Here is a 6,000-nt window from a genome sequence, read left to right as displayed (position 1 = left end):
CTTAAAAGCTGGGCACTGCAGCATTGTAGCACCAAAGTCCCTTTGTGAATCTAACCTTCAGGCCCTTTATGCCTCAGTTCCCCATCTGTACAATGGGGATGACAGCAGTGCCCAGCCTCTCAGGGGTGTTGTGTGGATTAAAAATTGGGAGTTGTTTAGAGCCCATAGTAATAGGGGCCCAATAAGTAACTTAGATCATGATCCAATTTTTGCAGGTTCTTTTCTTCCCCGGCTGACAGTGATGCAAGAAATAAAACAAAACAAAAACAAACAAACAGCAAAAAAACTTCACAATCTAAAATGAAATGTCTCTTCCCTCCGAAAACTTTGATTGATTTTGATCATTTTCTGAGGGTAAAACATTCCTGCTTGCCAGATTTATAAACAGGGATTTGTCCTGTGTCCTTTCTCCTCCCTTGCTGTGCAGTTTGCCTTTCGCGTTAGATGTCACTTTGTCTCTTCACTGTCTTGTATTATTTCCAATTAAGTTTAATATATTAATCCCACAGTCAGCTGCTTGAGTTTTTGGTTTCCCTTTTTATAAGATATTCAGAGCTGTATTAAGAGTTTGTGCTGGAATGTAATTTTTTCTTGTGACCCTTTATTATAATCTGGATGCTTTACTGCATCCGGAGCCCAATTCATATCTGCTGTAACTCTTGCTTTGGTAAGATTAAAGCAGGGTTAATTTTGGCCCTCTGTATGTTTCATTATTAGCTTTTTATGTTTACAATCTCCAATCCGATCACATTTCCCTAACTGACGTTTTTTAACAGCATTTTTAACACAATTCGCTTGTATGTGGAACACAGAAAAATAGAAATTGCCATACTAAAGCAGACTAGTCCAGTAGGCTGCCTTCCGCAGTGACCAATACCGGATATTTCATAGGAAGGTTCACAGAAACATAATATGATGGAATAAACTACCCAGAGGGATGTTTCTTCCTGACCCCAGGCCATTAGCCATTAACTGAAACCTGAGGGTTTGAATCTCTCATCAATATTAAGCTATCTCATTTAACTCTGATTATTCATACAAATGTCTATATCAGGGATCGGCAACCTTTGGCACGCAGCCCACCAGAGTAAGCCCCCTGGCAGGCCAGGCCGGTTTGTTTACCTGCCGCGTCCGCAGGTTTGGCCGATAGCGGCTCCCACTGGCCATGGTTTGCCATTTCAGGCCAATGGGGACTGTGGGAAGCGGCAGCCAGCACATCCCTCGGCCTGCACCACTTCCCGCAGCCCCCATTGGCCTGGGACGGTGGGAGCCGCGATCAGCCAAACCGGCCCGGCCAGCCAGGGGGCTTACCCTGGTGACCTGCGTGCCAAAGGTTGCCGATCCCTGGTCTATATAATCCTTTTTCATATCCAGTTAAGCTCTATCAGTAAATGTTATGGCAATGAGTTACGCAGGTTAATAATGTATTGTGCAAAACACATGGTTTCTTTCTTCCTCTCCTCCTTTTTATTCTTATTCTTCAAATTGTATTGAGCAATTTCTGTTGTGAAAGTGAAGGGGTAAACAAAGGTTATCCCATTCTTTCTTTCTTTGATCATTGATTTATTTGCCTCCAGTCATATTTTGTCATGCGTGTGATTTGCTTTAGTCAAACACAAGTTATTGGCATATTCTAGGAATAACAGGATGAAATGCTAGGGTCTGTATTACACAGGAGGTCACACTAGATGATCTAATGGTCTTTAAAATCTGTGGCTGTGTCCTGCACTGTGAGCCCAAGATCTTTCTCTGTAAGAGGTTTGAGGATTGGCCGGCTAAACCCAGGGTTGTGAGTTCAATCCTTGAGGGGCCCATTTAGGGATTTGGGGCAAAAATCTGTCTGGGGATTGGTCCTGCTTTGAGCAGGGGGTTGGACTAGATGACCTCCTGAGGTCCCTTCCAGCCCTGATATTCTATGATGATTCTAATCCTTGACAAAGCAAACATTCCTTTAATCAGCAAATTCTTGGCATGCATAATACCCCGGATTTCAATGCAAGCTGGCCTCGTGTCAAGATCATGCTCTCTCTGGGGCACTTCCAAAGCCCAGCATGATCAATGGGAACCTTGTCCATTCACTTTGATGGGTTTGGCATCAGGGCTTTTTTATATGTGCATTTGATTATTCCTCCTTATCATCTGAGTCAATTTATTGTTGCCTGTATTTGACCCTCATTCAGAGACTTGAAACCATTCCACTGATCTTCCCAGGCCAAGCTTTGCCGAAGTGTCCTGAGATTTTGGGTGACTCCAATCTTGGGTACCCAGCTGCAGAGACCCTGAAGAGGCCATTTGCAGAAAGCACTGAGCAGCCGCCCTCTGAAAATTAGCCTTCTTTCAGGTGTCTCAGATTAGGCACTCGGAAATTGAAACGCCCCAAATCACTACTAGACGTCTGAAAAATCTGGTCTTGGGCTCATACTGTATGTTAATCTTAACATTCCCTTTTCTCTCAGCTTCATAGTTTCCCCATCACCCTCTCCATTCCATCCTCCAAGGCACGGATGAGACTATCAAATGGTATCGGACCCAGAAAAGAAAATGTCCATCTTTCTTAAATCTTACCTAATGCGTTCTGCTGTGAGATACCAAAGACGGTCGAACAGCCCAGGTGTTTGGAGAGGATGCTATGCAGACAGAACTATTATAATCCATGGCAGACAATAACTCCAACTGAGGGAATGCATTACCTGAAAAATCTATGTGAGTTATTGCACTATTATAACCATTCTGTTTGTATTGGATTACTATTGCATTTTATTATCTGCCTTAATGCCACTAGTTTCGCTATGTACTGTGCTTTGAGAACGATGGATGATGCGCATCGCCTACTGTTATAAAAAGATTTTTGTCCCCTACAGGCAATTTACAGCTAATTTGATATACCTGCTCTCCTATTGCCTTGAAAGGCTGACTGATGTGTTCCCTTTGAACAAGAAAGCTGGCTTCACAGCAAGAATAAACACTGTGCAGTTTCCCGGGGAGATAATACCACACAAATTGCTGATTTAACCTCTGTTTTTCTCCCTGTCTTATGTCTAGTTTGGTTCAGTAATTTCGATTGATTGTTTTTTTCCTCCCATATATCCCAAAGGAGGAAGTCTTAGGCGGGAGCTCCATAGCACTCTCTTTAAAAGAATAGTCTATTGTAACAGCCCCCAATATTGTTGTAACAGTAATAAGTGTGTAACACACACAGTATCATTAACTTTATTTATTTGCCCCAGTCACCGGCCAAGATCAGAACCACATGATACATGAGTCAGTTTCCAATTATTTCAACGGTTATTGTTACAGTAACACTTACGTTCCTACATCCCATTGATTTTCAACTTTGTCTCAGTTGGAATAATTGACTTTCAGTGGGACTTAGGCTCCTAAGTCACTTAGATCCTCAAAGGTAGTTAGGTGGCAAACTTCCATTGATTTCCATGAGCGTTAGGTCCCACAATACCTTGGAGAATCTGGGCCTTAGGTATTTTTGAAAATTGTATTCAGTGTTTCCCAGCTTTTTCCATGCGGACACACCCATTTCTGTCCTGGAAACCCGCAGCTCTGGGACTCCTCTCCCATCAAGCTGCATCAACCTGCTGCCATTTGTCAATCTGGGAAGGGTAGGGTGGATGCAACCTATTCAACTTCAAGGGCTGAACCCCTAAGTTTTAAAGCAGCCGTGCAGAATATGGTAGCATCCGTTGAGTGATGCATCAGAGCGCTCACGGTGGAAAGGTCCCTCACAACAGCATCCGTGTCCCAGAAAGTTCTGAATGCATTACTCAACCCACCCAGGCCCCGATCTAGAATATAATGTAGGCCAAAGAGAGATGCGAGAAAATGATTCACTGTGGGAATTTTAAAAGGTGTGACTCATCTTGAGCATACATATTTTCAATAACCTCAGTTTTCTGATTCTGCATTTCCGGTTTCCAATGCTTTACCAGTGTAATCGTAAGGACTTGTGGTACAGAAGTGCAGCTGAGTCTAAAATGATGGGCACTGCTTGTTGGAGGGGGCTGTCTGAGTGGTTCAACGTGGAGATGAGTCAGAGGCCCTCTCTCCTAATACCAAATATTGGCTGTGTAAGACCTTTTATTCATTTTTCATCTACATCCTTCTGACTCATCAAATGTATGTTATGGTTCATGACAAAAATCTGCCTAGTTAAGTTAGTTGTTCATAAACTATGGGCCAGATTCTGGCAGGAGGGCTACAAGGGCATACAAAAGAAGAGGATGATTTTGACAGCACCTGGACCTCTTTCAGAGAGAGGGTAAGTGCCTCATGAGAGGTACTGAGGAGCCTCCATTCACAGTGACTTCATGCAGGGGTGAATTTTACATAAGCCATGTCAGATAGCTGGAGCCCATGCAACAAGTTTGCTATTTTTCCTTTACACTTGAAACTAGTGCAGTGAAGTTACGTTGGAGCTCGGGCTTTTCTTCTGTTTCCCTGTAAGAGAAGTCACTTGTGTGCTCTGCAAAGAAATAGCATTGCTGGTTTTGTGGTTCGCTTGTTTTCTCCCTTCTTGTCCTTTCACACAAAGGCAGAGAAAAGATCTGGGCGGCAGATGCTACAATGTGCCACATTTTGTGTATGAAAGAGTCAACGCAAAGACCTGGCTACACTCTGCCTTTAAGCCTCTACCGCCGCAGTGTGGGAGAATATGTTCATATGAAGCTCCTTGAAGCTGTATGCAGGACGCTACAGCTCTGCATTCCAGCAGGTCACTAGATAACCAGGGAGATGATAGGGGCGGGACTCCGGGACTGATGACAGAATCCACGGAGTGATGGAACATCACCATGGAGATGTGTTTGAAAATGTTTTAGTTGCACCCAGGTCAGTGTTTATGGGAAACATACGCCTGTTTTCAACTGTAGTGAATCCTCTCCCAGCTCCCTACACACAACACTTGCCACTCACACCCCAAGCTCCCCATGCTTTGGTTGGCTAATGAGGTGCAGTGTCTCTACTACTCAGTTATGGGGGGAGTTTATGAAGCATCTGTTCACACTACCATGGAGACCATTAGAAAGTGGCTAATGGCTCTAAGATAACCCCCTATCTTAAGTTACCTCAGTAATGCAAGACATTTCCTACAGTCCATATGGGGATGTAGATGCAGACACTTTTGATAACTGGAGAGTGCTGCCTAACACAGGTATATACTTTTCATATACAAGGGGGAGCTGTGTTTGTGCCTATGTTTACATTGTTGTGTTTGCTGTCTTTAAGTAACAGCCTGCACTCACGAGTGACACAGCTGTGAGACTCAGAGCAGAGTTCTACAAGGAGTGGCCAGGTGCTGAATGGGTACCAGGAAAAGGAGCGTTCATAGAGGAAGATGTTTCTCTTCTATTTTATTGGACAACTGCTGAAAACATCTTGGAGAAGGATCGGCTTGGCCAGATAATGCAGCTGCTTAATGCCAGTGTAAGGAGTGGTTTAAAATCCAATATTCACCTTAGCGCAGAAAATGGCAGAGAAACAATTCAATGAGCATTGTGCTTCTTTACACCAGGGCTGAGTTTGACCTAAGATGTCCAGTCATTTTACCCACCAAACTTCATTATACAACCGTCACCAGCATCAGATCTGCGTGCCCGCCTATTAGAATGATTCTATGTACTACAGTACAGGTGTATTACTCTTACTCACGTTTATTACAGTGGTGCCTAAGGGCCAACCAAGACTGGGGCTTCATTGTGCCAGGTACTGTACATAGTAATAGCAAGTCTCAGTGCAAACACTGTGTAGTCTAAAGAGACAGGATAGCAAAAAGGCATTATTGTCCCCATTTTATAGCTGTCTAACTGAGGCACAGATGGACTGTGTGGTGTGCCACAGCTCACTGGAATCAAAACTGGTTTTGCTGAGACACAATCTACTTCATTCGCCACAAAACTACCCTTCTTTTCTAGGCAGCCATCTTCCTACCTGAGCTATTTCTCTGGATTCCACCATGAAAGGAGTCCATCCAACAGTCCCTCCAAGCAGAAT

Source organism: Trachemys scripta, chromosome 17 (genome assembly GCF_013100865.1).
Source record: "Trachemys scripta elegans isolate TJP31775 chromosome 17, CAS_Tse_1.0, whole genome shotgun sequence".
NCBI lineage: Eukaryota > Metazoa > Chordata > Testudines > Emydidae > Trachemys > Trachemys scripta.
The sequence above is the reverse complement of the archived record's forward strand: the minus strand, read 5'-3'. Positions refer to the sequence as shown.